The sequence below is a fragment of the Schistocerca gregaria genome, unplaced genomic scaffold (genome assembly GCF_023897955.1).
Source record: "Schistocerca gregaria isolate iqSchGreg1 unplaced genomic scaffold, iqSchGreg1.2 ptg000357l, whole genome shotgun sequence".
NCBI lineage: Eukaryota > Metazoa > Arthropoda > Insecta > Orthoptera > Acrididae > Schistocerca > Schistocerca gregaria.
In genome coordinates, this window is record NW_026061816.1 from 1317485 (window position 1) to 1334408 (window position 16924).

At 41.5% G+C, this 16924-nt stretch overlaps 1 non-coding gene across 1 annotated transcript; it reads left to right on the forward strand.

Annotated features, from left to right (window-relative positions):
* Window positions 1-13973: 13973 nt before the first annotated feature.
* On the forward strand, window positions 13974-14048 carry Trnat-ugu (transfer RNA threonine (anticodon UGU)). The gene has a single exon. It is a non-coding gene; the product is annotated as a tRNA-Thr (tRNA).
* The last annotated feature ends 2876 nt before the right edge of the window (window positions 14049-16924 follow it).

The window sequence follows — 16924 nt, forward strand, 5'->3', positions numbered from 1 at the left end:
TAATTTTCGGAGAATGCATTTAGGACAATCTCGGAAGACGTTTTCTGCCTACCACCGGCTTTGAACAAGTATTTTTGCCAACATACCGAGGGTAGGTTGAAATCCCCACCAACTATAACCGTATGAGTTGGGTATTTATTTGTTACGAGACTCAAACTTTCTCTGAACTGTTCTGCAACTGTATCATCGGAGTCTGGGGGTCGGTAGAAGGAGCTAATTGTTAACTTAATTCGGCTTTTAAGTATAACCTCCACCCACACCAATTCACACGGAGTATCTACTTCGACTTCACTACAAGATAAACCACTACTGACAGACACAAACACTCCACCACCAATTCTGCCTAATCTATCTTTCCTGAACACCGTCTGAGACTTCGTAAAAATTTCTGCAGAACTTATTTCAGGCTTTAGCCAGCTTTCTGTACCTATAACGATATCAGCTTCTGTGCTTTCTATTAGCGCTTGAAGCTCAGGGACTTTTCCAGCGCAACTACAACAATTTACAACTATAATTCCGACTGTTCCTTGATCCAAGCACGTCCTGTAATTGCCAAGCACCCTTTGACATTGCAGCCCATCCCGCACTTTCCCGAGGCCTTCTAACCTAAAAAACCGCCCAGTCCACGCCACACAGCCTCCGCTACCCGTGTAGCCGCCAGCTGAGTGTAGTGAACTCCTGACCTATTCAGCGGAACCCGCAACCCCACCAGCCTATGGCGCAAGTCAATGAATCTGCAGCCAATAAGGTTGCAAAACCGTCTGAGCCTCTGATTCAGACCCTCCATCCGGCTCTGCACCAAAGGTCCGCAGTCGGTTTTCTCAACGATACTGCAGATGGTCAGCTCTGCCTTCATCTCGTAAGAAAGACCGGCAGCCTTCACCAAATCAGATAGCCGCTGGAATCCAGAGAGAATTTCCTCTGATCCAAAGCGACACACGTCATTAGTGCCGACATGTGCCACCACCTGCAGCTGGCTGCACCCTGTGCTCTTCATGGCATCCGGAATGACCCTTTCCACATCAGGAATGACTCCTCCCGGAATGCACACGAAGTGCACACTGGATTTCTTCCCCTCCTTAGCCGCCGTATCCCTAAGGGGCCCTATTACGCGCCTAACTTTGGAGCTCCCAACTAATCGATAACTAAAACCTGAATTGTACTGTTTCCTACGGGCTAATTACATCAACCTAGAAGCTTCCTCTATGTTCTACTGTGTTGTTTTTAGTGTCTCAGCATTCCTTAGCACGCGACATAAGTTTGCAGACGATAAATGTAACCGTTTCAGAGAGAAAAGCTGCCAATGTAACGCTCTGGCAATACGTCGATTTGATAGCAAATGACGAAAACGGGCTTATTTCTTAGGTTTTTACTACATATGAACACTTTTCACATTCTCTCGTGTAACGTGGCTTTTAGGCCTCTCTTCATGCAAAATCTTAAGGTCGTCGGTAATGTCAAGGCACCAAAGCCGGATAATAAGTCAATAATCGATTACTAAAACTTAAAGTTTAGTGCTTCTTACTGGCTGATTACATCAACTTATAAGCTTCTTCTGTGTTTTACTGTGTTGCTATTAGTACCTCCACATAGCGCAGCACACAACATAAGTTTTCAGACGATGAAGGTAACCGCTTCACAGAGAAATTTCAAATTCTGTGTCTGTGTCTATTGCCTGCTCATATTGTTTAAAGCAGGTTGCTCTAAATGCCCAGTAGATCTGATTCCCTTGATACCCATTCTAAACAATCTCGGATTGGGAAAGACCAAGCTCTGCTTATACTTATAGTCTGAGAAGTTGACATATCTTAGACAGTAAAATATGATGGTTAAAGATGTCCACTGAGTATTCCCATATACACTGAAGTTAGCTTTGAGCAACAAATTATTAATTGGCCACCTACTCTTGACTCAATAGCTACTAAGATCTTTCACTGGTGAAGGAGGTGACAACGTTGTTACGTCCATTAGAGGCTTCTGTAGTTTGCTGAGAATGATGTGATATAATTGTGCCTTGTGATTTTCTGTGGAGTTCCAGAGTAAGTTCTACACTGGTGCAGGACATCCATTATTGCTGTTCTCATTCGAGGCAATCCTGGATTCTAAATCTCAAGCACCAGAGGATTAGAAACAGCAATGCAACCTCTGTCTTCCTGGCTGTCCACTATTTCAAAGTGCTGTGGTTGACAGTCTCTTCTCATTGTGCAGTGCTTGTAGATTATTGTAAATGGATAAACTGCAATATTTAGAACATCTCATTCTAAACTTTCTAAAGAACAAGACTTTTCTGTCACGACCACTTTTTGTGTGAGGTGATAAATACCAGGAATTTGGTTGTATTTTGAGAACCTAATGGTGACATACATTAGTGTCTGTGTAAATTAATGGAACTGGATTTTTCCTGAGGTCGGCAGTTTTCCGAAGGTCGGCGTTTTCCCACGAGGTCGGCGTTTTACCCCGAGGTCGACGTTTTTCCCTCGAGGTCTGCGTTTTTCCCCGAGGTCGGCGTTTTTTCCCTAGGTCTGCGTTTTTGCACTGAGGTCGGATCGGCGATTTTTTCCCCGAGGTCTAGAAATCTATCGGTATATTGAAAATCCAAAGTATTTTGATGTATATCGAACTATACTGATATGTCAAGTCAACTTGAAACATATATCCGACCACTAGATATCGGTATTTATCGAGATAGCGATATATTTCGATATACCTATTTATTTCGAGAATCGTTTTCTTAGGGGTACAGATTTTTTTCAAGACGTCCATTCTTTCCCATTATCGATTCATTTCGATATATCGACTTATGTCGAAGCACTCATTATATCGGGATGTCGATTTATTTCGAGATATCTATCTATATTGAGGCATCCATTTATTTCGAGGTATCAATTGATTTCGAAGTATCCGTTTATGTCGAGATATCGATTTAGTTTGATATACCGAAACAAATCGGGTTGTCTATTTATTTCGAGCTATCGATATATTATTCCATGTATCGGTGTACTTCAGATATCGATTCCTTTCGAGATATCGATATATGTCAAGAAATCTCTATATCTCAAGTAATCCATAAATTTCTAGATATTGTATTTTTAGAGATATCTTTATATTACTAGGTACCAATATATTTCAAGATATCGATATATTTCTATACCTCGATTTATCTCGAGAGGTCCGTGAGATTCGAGATATCGATCTATATGGTAAGCTGAAATGCGTCTAGATGTCGATATATTTCGGGATATCTAATCATTTCGATGTAGCTGTCTTTTGGAGGTGTCGATTTATTTCGAAGTTTCGATTTTTTTCATGGTGTCGATTTATTTCGAGGTTGCGATTTATTTCGGGTTGGCGATTTATTTCTGGGTGTGGATTTATTTCGAGGTGTCGATATATTTCGAGGTGACGATATATTTCGACGTTACTTGTCAACTGCATCAGCTTAGAACCTATTTCGTACAGAGTGGTGCGACTGCATACCTCAGAAGGCGACATTGATATCCAGACGATGAATGTAAACGTTTCCGAGAGAAAAGCGTCCAATGTGACGAATTGGCACTACGTCATTATGAAAACAAATGACGGAAACGTGAGGTTTCTGCCACTCAAAGTGCTGCCAACTTTCACCCCACCCCCTCCTCACTCTCCCCAGTCGTGGCGATCAGCTGGTGTGATAGAAATGGACACAGGAAAGTAATAACGTTCCATGAAATCCCATTCTAGGGAGGTTCAAGGGTAAATGTTCCAGACGGTTTATTTGCATTAAGACACGCATACTGGACATCTACAATGTCACATCTGCCAGATCGTTTCTATTGTCAGCAGTGGAAAACAAAACAGCGTACTGAAAAAGCCATAGTGAGACGCGGTTTTTGGTAGACGAAATAATTGGAATACTCTAGGCACTGATAATGATGATCTAATGAGAATTCTGGTATTGTTTTGAAAGATGCATTTAAATATGCATTGAACGTAGCTCCAAATTATTTTGAGAATTATAATTGCGGTATGATGGATCTACATTGGAGATTTGGTAATGCAAAACATTTCGATCTGAGAGTACTTTACGTGATGGAACGGCATTGACCTTGTGTGTCATTAGGGTAAAGTTAATTTGCCGCCATTAACATAAAATTTATCCGCCATTAACATAAAATCTATTTTTCAGCTTACTTCAATAAGGACTCACTTCAGATGATTGGACAACTAAAGAGAACTCAAACCGTTATTTTAATAGTATTCGTAGGTCCAATGCAGCATTTACCGTGGACAGTCCCTGAGTCAAGACTGTCAGTTTTATGTAGGGAGCACTCCTTTAAGAAAGCACTCCGTGTTCAGGCCACAAGTGGCCAATCAGGACCATCCGACCGCCACGTCATTCTCACTGAGGGTGGAGGAGGAGCTGGCTCTCCCACTCGTTGTGGTAGTTTCCTTTGACTGGAGCCGCTACTATTCGGTCGAGTAGTTCCTCAATTGGCATCGCAAGGCTGAGTGCAACCCGAAAAATGGAAACAGCGCATAGCGGCCCGGATGGTCACCCATCCAAGTGCCGACCACGCCCGAAAGTGCTAAACTTCAGTGATCTGACGGGAACCGGTGTATCCACTGCGGCAAGGCCGTTGCCCCTACCACTTTTACATGATATTTTTGATCGTAGATCAGGTCTGATGGCTGGAAAGAATGGACATTTACCATGTTATGCACATTTATATTTTCACTACGTCGACACAGCTGGTCCAATTTCGACCAGCGGTGATGGTAGCCATAATGATCGAGCCAAGCATCCTGTGTACATTGGTTGCACCCAAGTGTGTGGGGATCACAGCATTCGTGACATTTAAATTTGTTACTTCTTTGCTACTATATTCGCAATAAATTTTGCAGACAGTATCCGCATATGACGCTGAATGCACCTACAAAATTATATCATTGTACGACACATGTTTCAGGAGATACGTCATAAAAACTCAGGACAAGGCCAGACGCTGCATAGTACGGACGTGGACGCACAGCTGTAAATAAATGCCTGGTCAACACCAAGCTTTTCCGCTAGTCATCTATAAACATAAAAAATCCCCAATATTGTCCACCAGCATATTTTTGAAAAACCTTTATTTTGTCATCCATTTTTTTTTTCCTGTAAAAATCGTAAAAGCCGCATCATTGTGTTTTTAAAAATCGTTTCCTATTGTCATCTCTTTTTATGTATTTTAAACCATTTATCGCTTGTGTAACCTGTGGCTACAAGTCCATTCCCTTTATGGGGTAATCGAAATAATGAACAACGGAAAAAAGTGTGGGTCAATTTCTTCCTCATTTTTCGGAACTTTTGATAATAGTAAATCGTTGGCTCTTTGAGGGCGTGGTAGGTACATACAAGAGATTAGTGTAAGATTAGAATTTGGGTTAGATACAGTGCCAGGAGGTTCTGTTTCTATCTGGCTAGCTTCAAAGTACTTCACCATCTACTAAGTGATGCGTTTCATTGTGAATGGTGTGGTCTGTGCTAGGTCTACCCTTTACTCCACAATGCTGTTCCTTCGATGCTATTAAAACCAGGATGTTATCAAAATATATGCACAGTGGCAGACTGGAGTCTGCAGAAATATTTCCAGTGGTGGGGAGGGGGGAAGGCGCGTCGGGGCTGGAGTGCATGATTCTGAAACTGGCACTCTGTGTACAAATCAGCTGGTCAGTTACGAGGTGCATCAAGCTACAAGACCCTAACTCTATAAGCGCTACAACTGGTCAAAGCTAAGGTTTAGCAGTATTGTGGAGAATTCTTATCTGGAAGAGTATGAGTATACTGTAACGAATAAAAACTCTTTACTCCAGATTCCAAGGATGGTTAGGGGCGACGGGTGAAAGTGCCCTTTTGCCTATCCTCCCCTCCCCACCTCCTCCCCTCCCCCTCCCCTTCCCCCTCGCGGACGCCAATGGCTGGCCCGTTCATTTTGAGAACATCAGAGTTGCAGTAACCTTTCTGAGAAACTGTTCTAGATGTCCTTGCGCGTCAATCTTACCACTCACAACAGCAGTGGGAATGTCGGTTATCGCTCAAACAACTGGTTTTCGGCTCTTATCAGTTTCCCAGCCTCACTTTAACCTAATTGTTAAAGCCCGTCACAATACCAGTTCTTGTAATAACCGATTTTCAGTATTTTATTTACATTATTTCCTCTTGTAAACGTAGAAATCAAACAAAGATAAAAATTTTTACTTTCTCAGTTTCTTGATAAATGGAATCAAAACGTCAAATACATTTATGATGACCTGCAGCCGTCCAGAACGAAATTAGAATTATATTAATACCGTCAGCTGCTCACGGGTGTCGATATATATCAACGGGGACAGGTGACAATGTGTGCCTGTCTGGGACTCGAACCCGGGATCTCCTGCTTACATGGCAGGCTCTCTGCCCATCTGAGCCACCGAGGGCACAGACGATAGTGTGACTGCAGGTACTATCTCGCGCACGCTTCCCGCGAGACTCACATTCTCACCTTCCATGTCCACGCACTACATTCGTAGTGTCCCACACCAACACATTCATTACTCGTGGAACACATTCTTACCAAGTCCCGTAACAGTTCGGGGAATACTTGTGCATCTTCACAGAAGAAGGTCATGGCTGGTGTTGCCAGAACCATATACTTATATGGATATGGACATGTCTTCCACGAGGAATGAGTGTGTTGGAGTGGGACTCTACGACTGTAGTGTATGGACATTCAAGGTAAGAATGTGAGTCTCGCAGGAGGCGTGCGCGAGATAGTCCCTGCAGTCGAACCATACACTGTGCCCTCGGTGGCCTAGATGCATAGAGCGTCTGTCATTTTAGCAAGAGATCCCGGGTTCGAGTCCCGGTCGTGGCACACATTTTCACTTGTCCACGTTGATATTTATCAACGCCCGTGAGCAACTGACGGTATTAATATAATTCTAATTTCTTTAAATTAAATAGTCCAATAAAACTTTGTCCGCTGTTCGCTGTTTCTCTCAAAATATAGCGAGTACTTCTATACCACAGAAAACTGCCAGTATTATCCTACTGATTTTAGTTTTTAGAACTCTGCTCAAAAATTATATTTAAATCGGTTATCACAGCACTATGCGGGCATTACGTATAATCCAGCGATAAAGAGTGAAAACTGCGGCAGGAGAACTCTCTTTTTCGTTTTAATTTCTCTGTTAACGGCTAAAAGCAGATAACGTAGACACAGGCAGCAGATCAGGCACTTTCTAATTTTATCCCGAACTATGAATGATTTGTAAAATTTTAACTTTTTTCCTTGTATGATGTCGCAAGTCGACCAAATCGACCATTGTGCTTCACTCGTACTGCATATCGTAAAATACTTCCAGGCTTCCAGATGGTGCCATTCTGTGTTACAACTGACGTTCGACAACAGCGAGAAACTGCGTCCATTCTCGCGCACTGCTTGTATAACAGGCACAGTATTGTCTCGGCAATGTTGGACCAATTCACTTGTTGCTCGTTTCTATCAGCAGTGTTATTAAAGTGGCATACATCACTTTTCCCATTTTTTCTGTAATAACGCAGTATTTAAGAGCTATGGAAATCTTACGAATAAAAATTACTCGTCTTTTTTAAAAAAGGTTTATTTGAAAACTAAAAATTTTACTACGACAACTGTGGCTAATTGGTATATCTGTTTTTACGTGGTTATCAGGAAAATATAAAAAGATACTTGTTATAACCGAGAGCAAACAAATACCGAAAGACATCGGTTATTCAGAACTAAAATACCCATGTCGTTTTAACTGATCGGTTTTTCTATCTCTAAACTGCAGTGTCTCCACAGAAAAGTGTGTCGTTCCATCAATGTACATAGCAACGTTGAGATATGTATGTGTTTATGCGCAATATCGGCAAATGGAAACACGAAGAGGTAATAAGCACATGAGCGATAGAATTTATTTCACAGTCAGAAAAGTCGAGTGACAGGCAAGACTGAATCACTGTAATAGAAATTATATGGAAAGCTGTGTAAAGGAAAATTTCCAGTTCTTTCGTGGATTCCAAAATTGAAGCAAATTCCGGGACATCAAGGTGACATAGTCTTATACGGATAGTATTCCATGACTAACGTAATTGGCCCACATACTGTACTGGTATACTGATAATATTACACTACTAAGGTAATTTACCTGAAATAATTTACAAACATGTTACTATAACATTCGCTACTACTCATTACGCTAATTGACCTTCAGCCATTAAGCGCAAGCGCAGATCTCAGTTATGATACGTGCGCCATCCAAAAATTTATCAAGGTGGTAACTCAACACAACTACAAACGATCATTGTGTGCAAAATAAATAGAACACCTCATAAGAAGAACATGACGGGTTTGAATCATTCCCACCGCAAAGGATGAAAAAATCAGGCTTGCACATAAGACCACTTGATAACTAACCAGAAATTCAGATTAGTTGTAGCTTCGGTGACAATCGCCTTTTTTACATTTTCCCCGTAAACTAGATAATTATGAAACGTAACAACTACTCTAAAATATCTGCAGCAACGGACTTGCCGCGGAGGTGGCATCGGTTCACGTGAGATCACCGAAGTTAAGTGCGTTGTCGGGCGTTGAAGGCACTTGGATGGGTGATCATCCAGGCCGCCTCATGATGCCAATCGAGGAGCTACTCGACCCAATAGTAGCGGCTCCGGTCAAAGAAAACCATCATAACGACCGGGAGAACAGTGTGCTGATCCCCGCCCCTCCTGTTCACATCCTCCACAGATGATGACACGGCGGTCGGATGGTGCTGTCCCAGTAGGTCACTCGTGGCCTGAAGACGGAGTACTTATAAAGCAACTACTCTCCAGTGGATGGTCGAACTACTGAGACCTTGATGCCTGGCATCAATAACAGATGGCAGCACAAGAGGTTGGCTTACGCCTACTGCCGAATTTTGCGATCTGTCGTAAGCCTGCGTAAGCACGTGGGGCCTTCCGTCTTAAGTGCAAGCATATCCATTGCGTTTTCTGCCGCGCGACTTGAGTGGAATGTTTCATTATTTCTGAAATATTATAGAAATGTTTTTCGTTGTATATCCTCACCATCGGTACTGAATTTACTGTAAAATTACTTGCTCACTTTTCGGAACTTCCGTTCATAGTAAATCGATACTATTTGAAGCCGTGGTAGACACGAGTCTAGTGTGCTTCACCTTCAGCACCTTCTGTGTCAGTCTCGGTTCCTATGTCCCTGATTTCACAACGAACAGTTCGTTGTCTACTGAGTATACTGTCTGTTGCACGACACTATCCCTCCCACGCTGCTAAATGTAGGTCGTCGGCAAAATATGACTGCAGTGGAACAAGGGCGTCTGCAGAAATTTCCCCAGGAGGTGGTGGTGGCATTGTTAGTGGTGTGTGTGTGTGTGTGTGTGTGTGTGTGTGTGTGCGTGTGTGTGTGTGTTTGTGTGGAGGCCATTACTATGAAATTCACACAGTCCAGACCGCCAAGGAAAATAAACCTTGAGATTTGGAAAGGTTGTTGATCTTATACCGCTTATACTGCATATTTCGAAATTCCACCTCTAAGGGGGATACACAGGAAATGAAAGGATTTTTGAAACATTTAGCTATTAAGGTAATTTTGAAGCTAGGCAGACGAAAATTTGTATCTGGTTTCTAGGTCAGAAATAAAGAAATATGTGTTCCAGTATTATTGGGAATTTAACCTCTATGAGGTGAAATAGTAGGTGAACATTTTATCTTGAGATAAAAAATTATGGAAGGACTATGGAAGTATTTTTAAGGCTATATCTACGAAAATTGGTATTTGACTTCAAGGTTACAAATAAGAAAATACGTATTTTCGTGTTTTTGGAAGTTCAACCCCTAAGGGGATGAAATAGAGTGAGCTGGTGCGTTTCTGGCGCCAGTTTCCGTCGATCGATGTTTCGATCTTTGAGTCGCGGTCCAGAGGACACTGCTCGCTAACCGACTGTAGTAGTTCTCTGTGCGGCCCAACATCGGGCTTACCGCGCTTACACTGGACACAGTTGCCAACAAATCGCATGCCATCGCCATATAGGTTGGGCCAAAACATGTGTTCCCGAACTCTGTTCAAGGTCTTGTAGAACCCCAAATGATCCCCTACCGCCGAATCGTGGAAATATCTGAGTGCCATGCTAACTCGTTCCTGTGGAATACAGACCTTCCCTTCACCACGGTTGTCTTCCCCTTTACACAAGACACCACCCCCCCCCCCCAACCCCACCCCCCGAAGACCTCGCCATCCGCCAACTGCTGCCGAATCGGTCCCCACCCGGGGTCCTCTCCTGTTTGCCGGCTAAGTCGCAGAAGAAGCCGGGTGTCTCGGAGAGAAGGAAATTGACCCCCAGATCCGGCTCCACGTGGCCCTTGCCTTCCCCAGACTCTGCCGCGAACATACGGATAAGAGCGTCGCCAATTTATTGTCTCTGCCACTAATATGGTGAACCTGGAGATAAGTCTCGTCATCTTAACTTCGGTATGATTTTTAGCGATCTTATTAATCAAAGTTTAAGGGCTGGCACTGGCCAAGTAACTCACGGAGGCTCATTGGTTTCAGTCCAGTTGTATTGCTCACCTGTTCTCCAGATAGGGTTGTGTAGTTTATGTCTCAGAAAATTGTCTGCTCTTGATGTGTGTTGTGTTAGAGATAACTGGCAGCGGTCGACGCTAGCATACTGGGAGCAGAGCACCACGGCGGCAGAGAGATATTTGAGGCCATGTCCTCTCCTTTACATCTTGGGGTATGTTGTCACTTTTGCGTGATTCCATCTTTCCGGTGCTGAACTATAGCATCCAAAGTTCAATTGCATTGCCATGTTGAGTATATTTCCATGTCATTCTCTGCCTCGTGGATCTCTTGTATTGATTTGAATCCTTGGTCTGCTCGCGTCTATCGCCAATTCACACGAAATATTGAAGCAACCTTATTTTAAGGGTATTGTCATATAGTCATGTTCTAGTTGTAATCATTCTAAGAATATTGTTGATTAATCAACTGAGTAAGTAAATTTGAAGGTCCGTTTAGTCAAAATTAAAGGACCCCCTTAATTGTTTTAGTCATTTTTATACAGTTTTGTTTAGGAAAGTTGGCAAGCCGAACGTTAAATATCTGTATTCTTACGCTTAATCTGTTTCTCCCCTGATTGCAAGTAGTGAGAGTTCTGCTATGAATTTTATGGACATTTGTGCTATTTAAGTAAAGCTTTACCTAAGTATATATACCTAGTCATATTCAAATTTCAAGTTTTACGGGTCTCGTTCCACTTAACGAAATTTATTTATTATTTGTCCAACTGATCTGGCCTTGTGATTTTATAATGCTTTTGATTGTAATAAAATATGTAGCAACTACAACGGATTACTATTGTGATTTTGGTGTGTCACTACCATACCCCATATCACAGAGGATGAAATGTTTCATGAAATATATTAAAACCTGTTTTTGATACATTCAACGATTAAGAGGGTGGAATATAGGATGTAATGTTTTATGAAAGTATTTCAGTGCGAAAGAGTTTTTAAAGCGAAATCTATGAATATTGTGTTATAGAAAACTACGTGTTTCACTGTTTTTGGAACTACAACCTCCAAGAAGGTGCAATAGGGGCACAGGTTTCACTGACCCATAGCCTTCCAGCCCAACCTGCAAAGTATACGGACTTGAAATTTGATGAAGGTGTAAATCTTACGCTGAAAGCATCATTTAAGAAGAGATTGTTCGAAATTTCACTCCTATGGGGGTGAAACATGGGTTGAAAGTCTTTTTTTAAAATATGTCCCTATGTCCCTATTGAAGCTATAACTACAAAACTACGAAAATTGACATTTGGTGTCTCAGTCAGATACAAAAAAGAAACAGGTTTTTAGCATTTTCCGAAATTCTTCCATTGGGGGATAAAATAATTAGTGAAGATTTTTTGAAAATAAATCATTATTAAAGAACTACTGAAGCATTTTTATAGCTACATCTATGAAAATAGGTATTTGACATCTCGGTTGGATGTAAAAAAAAATGTGTTTCGTTGCTTTTGGAAATTTAACTCACTAATAGAGTGAAATAGGGGATGTAATGTTTTATGAAATATTTCACTATGAAAGCATTTTTAGAATTAAATGGATGAAGATTTGAATTTGGCTCCTCGGCTCTAAATAGAAGAATACGTGTTTAATTGTTTTTGAAAACCCAACCCCTAAAGGGTGTGAGATGTTTCAGAAAATGGTTCATTATGAAAGGATTGCTAAATATATCTGACAATTCGTATTCGGCTAATATGTTACAATTTTTAAAAACTACGTGTTTTTCTGGTTTTGGAACTTCGAGCATAAGGGGATGAAAATTTTAATGAAATATTTATTGCGTTATATTAAAATATTTTAAATCTGCATCTATGAAAACCGGTATTTCACTTCTCAATTAGATATAAAGAAATATGCGTTAGGGAATGAAAGACTGTACGGAGATATCACCACAAGAATACAAACGGCTTGATTAACAAAAACCTTGGACTCCAGCTGTCAGCATTGCTTTTTGATCATTCAGTAAAAGACCATGCTTCAACGGCGCTAAGTTTAGAAAGTTTAGAAAGTGTTGCAGTTTATAAAAGACATAAAAAAACGATTAAAGAAAAAAATTCTTTGCAGACCATGAACGGTCTACGCAAGTAAAGAAGCGGATGATAAGCTAGCTCTTTATGCAAATGAGTTGGTCACTTTAAGTTCCGAGACATGTCATGCAGCAGGAACGGAATCCTATAGTTGCTACGATTGGCTAAAGGAAAAGTTTTGCAGAATCACTCGAAATCACTTCTGCAAGTGGCTAAGAATCTCGTAATGAATAAAAATTCTGTACTGAGAATTCCAAGGTGGGAGAGGCGAGATTCCTCCCCCCCCCCCCTTCCCCCTCCTCACAATGCTATCCTTCTTTACCTACAGCAAAAAATAAATAAATAAATTAATAAATAAAACTAGAGAAATTTCTACTGTGAAACTATTTGCATACAAGAGAACGGCCCTTGAAATTTAACTCTTCAAAGTTTTAAGCCCTGCTCATTCCGGATATTGATTAGAAAGTGTTAATCCACATCTGAAACCTGAGTATATAATCCCTGTGACATTTGATCAACGGTGTTCCATAAGGACAGGTTCTCATTCAAAACGTTCGAAAATTCAATTTCTTTGTAGTTGCATTTTTTAAAGGTGTACTTGTCTAGACTCTTGGAACAGAAAGTTTTTTTTTTTAATCCGTGCTTTACAAAAGTTTCTACAGTCCATTGTTTGAAGCAGTGTCACGGCTGCCATGAGCCGCGCGGGGTACCCGCCATGTGTCCAACGCCTTGTCACGGTTCGCGCGGCTCCCCCCGTTGGAGGTTCGAGTCCTCCCTCGGGCATGGTTGTGTGTGTGTTGTCCTTAGCATAAGTTACTGTAAGTAGTTTGTAAACATAGGGACTGATGGTTCAAATGGCTCTGAGCACTTTGGGACTTAACATCTGAGGTCATCAGTTTCCTAGAACTTAGAACGACTTAAACCTAACTAAATTAAGGACATCACACACACCCATGCTCGAGGCAGGATTTGAACCTGCGACCGTAGCGGTCGCGTGGCTCCCGACTGAAGTGCCTACAACCGCTCGGCCACATCGGCCGGTCTATCATGTATTCTAGAAGAGCTGTACGGTCGTCAGTGGCGCCTGTTCTTTCTAGAACAGTTACTATCTTCATATCTATGGTTAAACGTCACCCAGCCATTGACCTTCGTCTGTGCGAATGCGCACAGGCTACCGGAAATCTTACGGGAATCGTCACCTTAGTGTGAGCCAGTAATGAGTGGATGGACAAATACCTATTAAGTACATTACGTAATCGGATTGTGGGCGGTTCGGGGTGTGAGTCTCACGGGAAGCGTGCGAGGGATAAATTCCTGCAGTCGTGCTGTTCATTTGTGCCCTCGATAGCTCAGATGGATTGAGCGTCTGCCTTGTAAGCAGGAGATCCTGGGTTCGAGTCCCAGTAGCGGCACACTTTTCAGCTGTCCCCATCGAAGTATATCAACAACACCTGTCGGCAGCTGAGGGTTTCAATTAATTATCAGTTGTGTAGGTGATTCGATGAACCCTTTGCCAGGCACTTAAATGTGTTTTGCAGGGTATCCATATAGATGTAGATGATAACTCGTCCCGTGTCGCACGTGCTCAAAATGATTCATACTGCAGAATGCATGCAAACATACTCACCGAAAATACGGACGAATATCAAGTGCAGGCTGCCGAGTGCTGCATATCCAGCTTTGACAGATCGGCTTTTCCTGCCAAGAAGAACAGGAAGTTGCTGTCTAGGAACAATCAGAGGTAGAGGAAGGGTTGATAAATACTCCTTGACTTGCAGACTAAACGTAAATAACGAAAATACATTTTTGGTAAAAATTGGTCAAAACATAATCGGTTGCCCTCCGTATTGGATTAGCTGTTTTGAATATTGAAAATCTGACTTCAGATTCGTTTTCAGCGACATTAAAAATATATATGTAACACTCAGTTCATGCAAATCGAAGTAATAATATAACTAAATGTTTTCCCTAAACTTTGAACATATTTTTTTCGGGTAACTATTTTCTCAGAACGGCATGCAGCATAAATTAAAAGTGGTTCGTTCTCTTAACATCTACCTCTGACCCCTAAAAGTAAACACTTTTCTTAGGAACTTATAGCTATAATATGACATTTGTTAATATTAACTAATTTTTGTGTAGGCATAAGGAGTGAAACAAACCCTCAAAAATCGAACTCAAAGTTCGAATTAGCACTGTATCGTTAAATTTAAGGTTGTTTCATTGCGGTTAGGTATACGCTCCCATAAATTTTATGTTTTATCGACTGATGTTATCCATTTTCAATTTCAGAGGAATAATGTAGTATCAACTGATGTTACCCATTTTTGAATTCAGGTAACATATGAGGTGCCACACTGCACGCGCTCTGCGTACTCCAGTCTCGCAGGCCCTTGATCAAATCATAATTACGGGCGCCATTTTTTATTGAAAATCTAAAATTAAGCTCATAGTATTATCACTCGTAATTCCCAAACAGATCTTTCGAATGTATTTTCATTGTCTCAAAAAGAATTTCAAATGTACCCTTTTTTGCTCATTTGTATGAGAACCTGGCCGTAACGCCGGAATATAGTCACGAGATTTTTTTTCAGAGACGCTGTACGTTCGCGAGAAGACTTTCGTTCTGCGCGTGTCGAAGGACATTCCTCAGATATTACTGTGTGTGTGCTACTCAGTCGTGCCATTTAAGTGTACATCTTTGCATAGTTTTCCTTTCACGATGTAAACAGTGTTCCGCTCAGTTGCTAACTGGCCAGTGAGTGGTTCCGAAGGTATCGGATGTGCGGTGCGTTCGGTCTGCTAGGACAACAGCAGACTAGCGTGGTGCGATGGCAGAAGCAGACACTGAGGGAGCTAGCTGCTGGGACGCCAGCGAACAATTTATGCCAAGTAAGACGAAGAGGACTATTCCTATATTACGAGCCGTCTCAAAAGTGTTTACCATTGGTAAATCTTGCTGTTGAGTCTGACAAAACTGGCAGTTTTGCCTAGAGATACATTAGAGAGAGCTACAGGAAATCCCTCCACCCCCCTCAATGAATTTTTGGTTGTGATGACAGGCCGATTGGTAGTGTAGCCCGAGATCTAAGTTAGGTTGGAAGGTGGTAATTTGATTGAGAGTTGTTTACGCCAACGATTATGAATGCCGACTAAACGTTGTGCGAGCAGATTGCCCTGTAGCGTAGCCTAGCGTTTCCGTCCGCGCCACATTTAACACACTTTCTCTAACTGTGTACAAAAGTCTCACAACAGCCACGATAACTACGTTTCTGGTGGGGGGAGGGTAGAGTCCACTATGTAACTTTCACTGCAAATTTTAGTAACCGCATAAACTAACCGAAATAGAAGCGTAATTTTAACTATATTTCCTTTTGTGGGAAAATAATGGTTCTCCTCTTTCGGCAGCACCTGTAATATGTAGGCGACTTATTAGTTTTTTTTAACTCTGAATCATGATCTCAATAGACGCAGTGCTTTTTTTACGTTACTTGATTTGTGGTCTATAGTAAACAATGCAACGAATTGGTAAATTCTTTGAAGTTTGACGTGTGTTACATAGACGACGTCTGCAATGTTCGTAAGGCCAAGTTTGCATATATTCGGTGTCTGTTTTTTTGGCCATGTACTGTATAATTAAAGGGAGGAGGATTATGTTCAAGGAGCAGTGCATTAGCAGTCTATGGAGAAATTGAGAATTTGGATCTAAAGAACGGCATGCTCGGGCAGTTCGTGCTATTCCGTTGACCACTGTGTAATTCGGACACAGTGATCATTGCCTCTCCCTCGTAACCAGGGGACTCGGGTGCTAATCCTGGTCTGGCACAAATTTTCAACCGTGCCCATTGACTAAAGTCTGTGCCCATTGTCAGCTAATGTCATTGTTTCGGTGTTAAATTGTATTTTGTTCACGATACGTAGTTTGGCTTTTTCATGGATAACAGCTTTGAAAAGCGTACAGGTTATATTGATATTTGCTCGTCGTTAGTCCAAGGCAACTATAGCGATTTATAAACACAGTTGTAGTTCGTATTAAGCCTACATACGTAATTGTGTCCTGTGTTTCTTTACCAAGAACTACTTCGTAAGTAATTCCCTGTAGTGGTATTTTGTTTTAGTATTTTGTTTAAATATTTATAGACTGCAGGCTTGTATGAAATATGAAACACATGTCCGAAGTTCCTGTTGATACTGCAGATACTGTTTCATCCGTACTAGGGGCCAAAACATTTCATCTAATACAGAAGGACACAATTTGTCTCGAGATTTAGCAATTTTTCGTAATAGA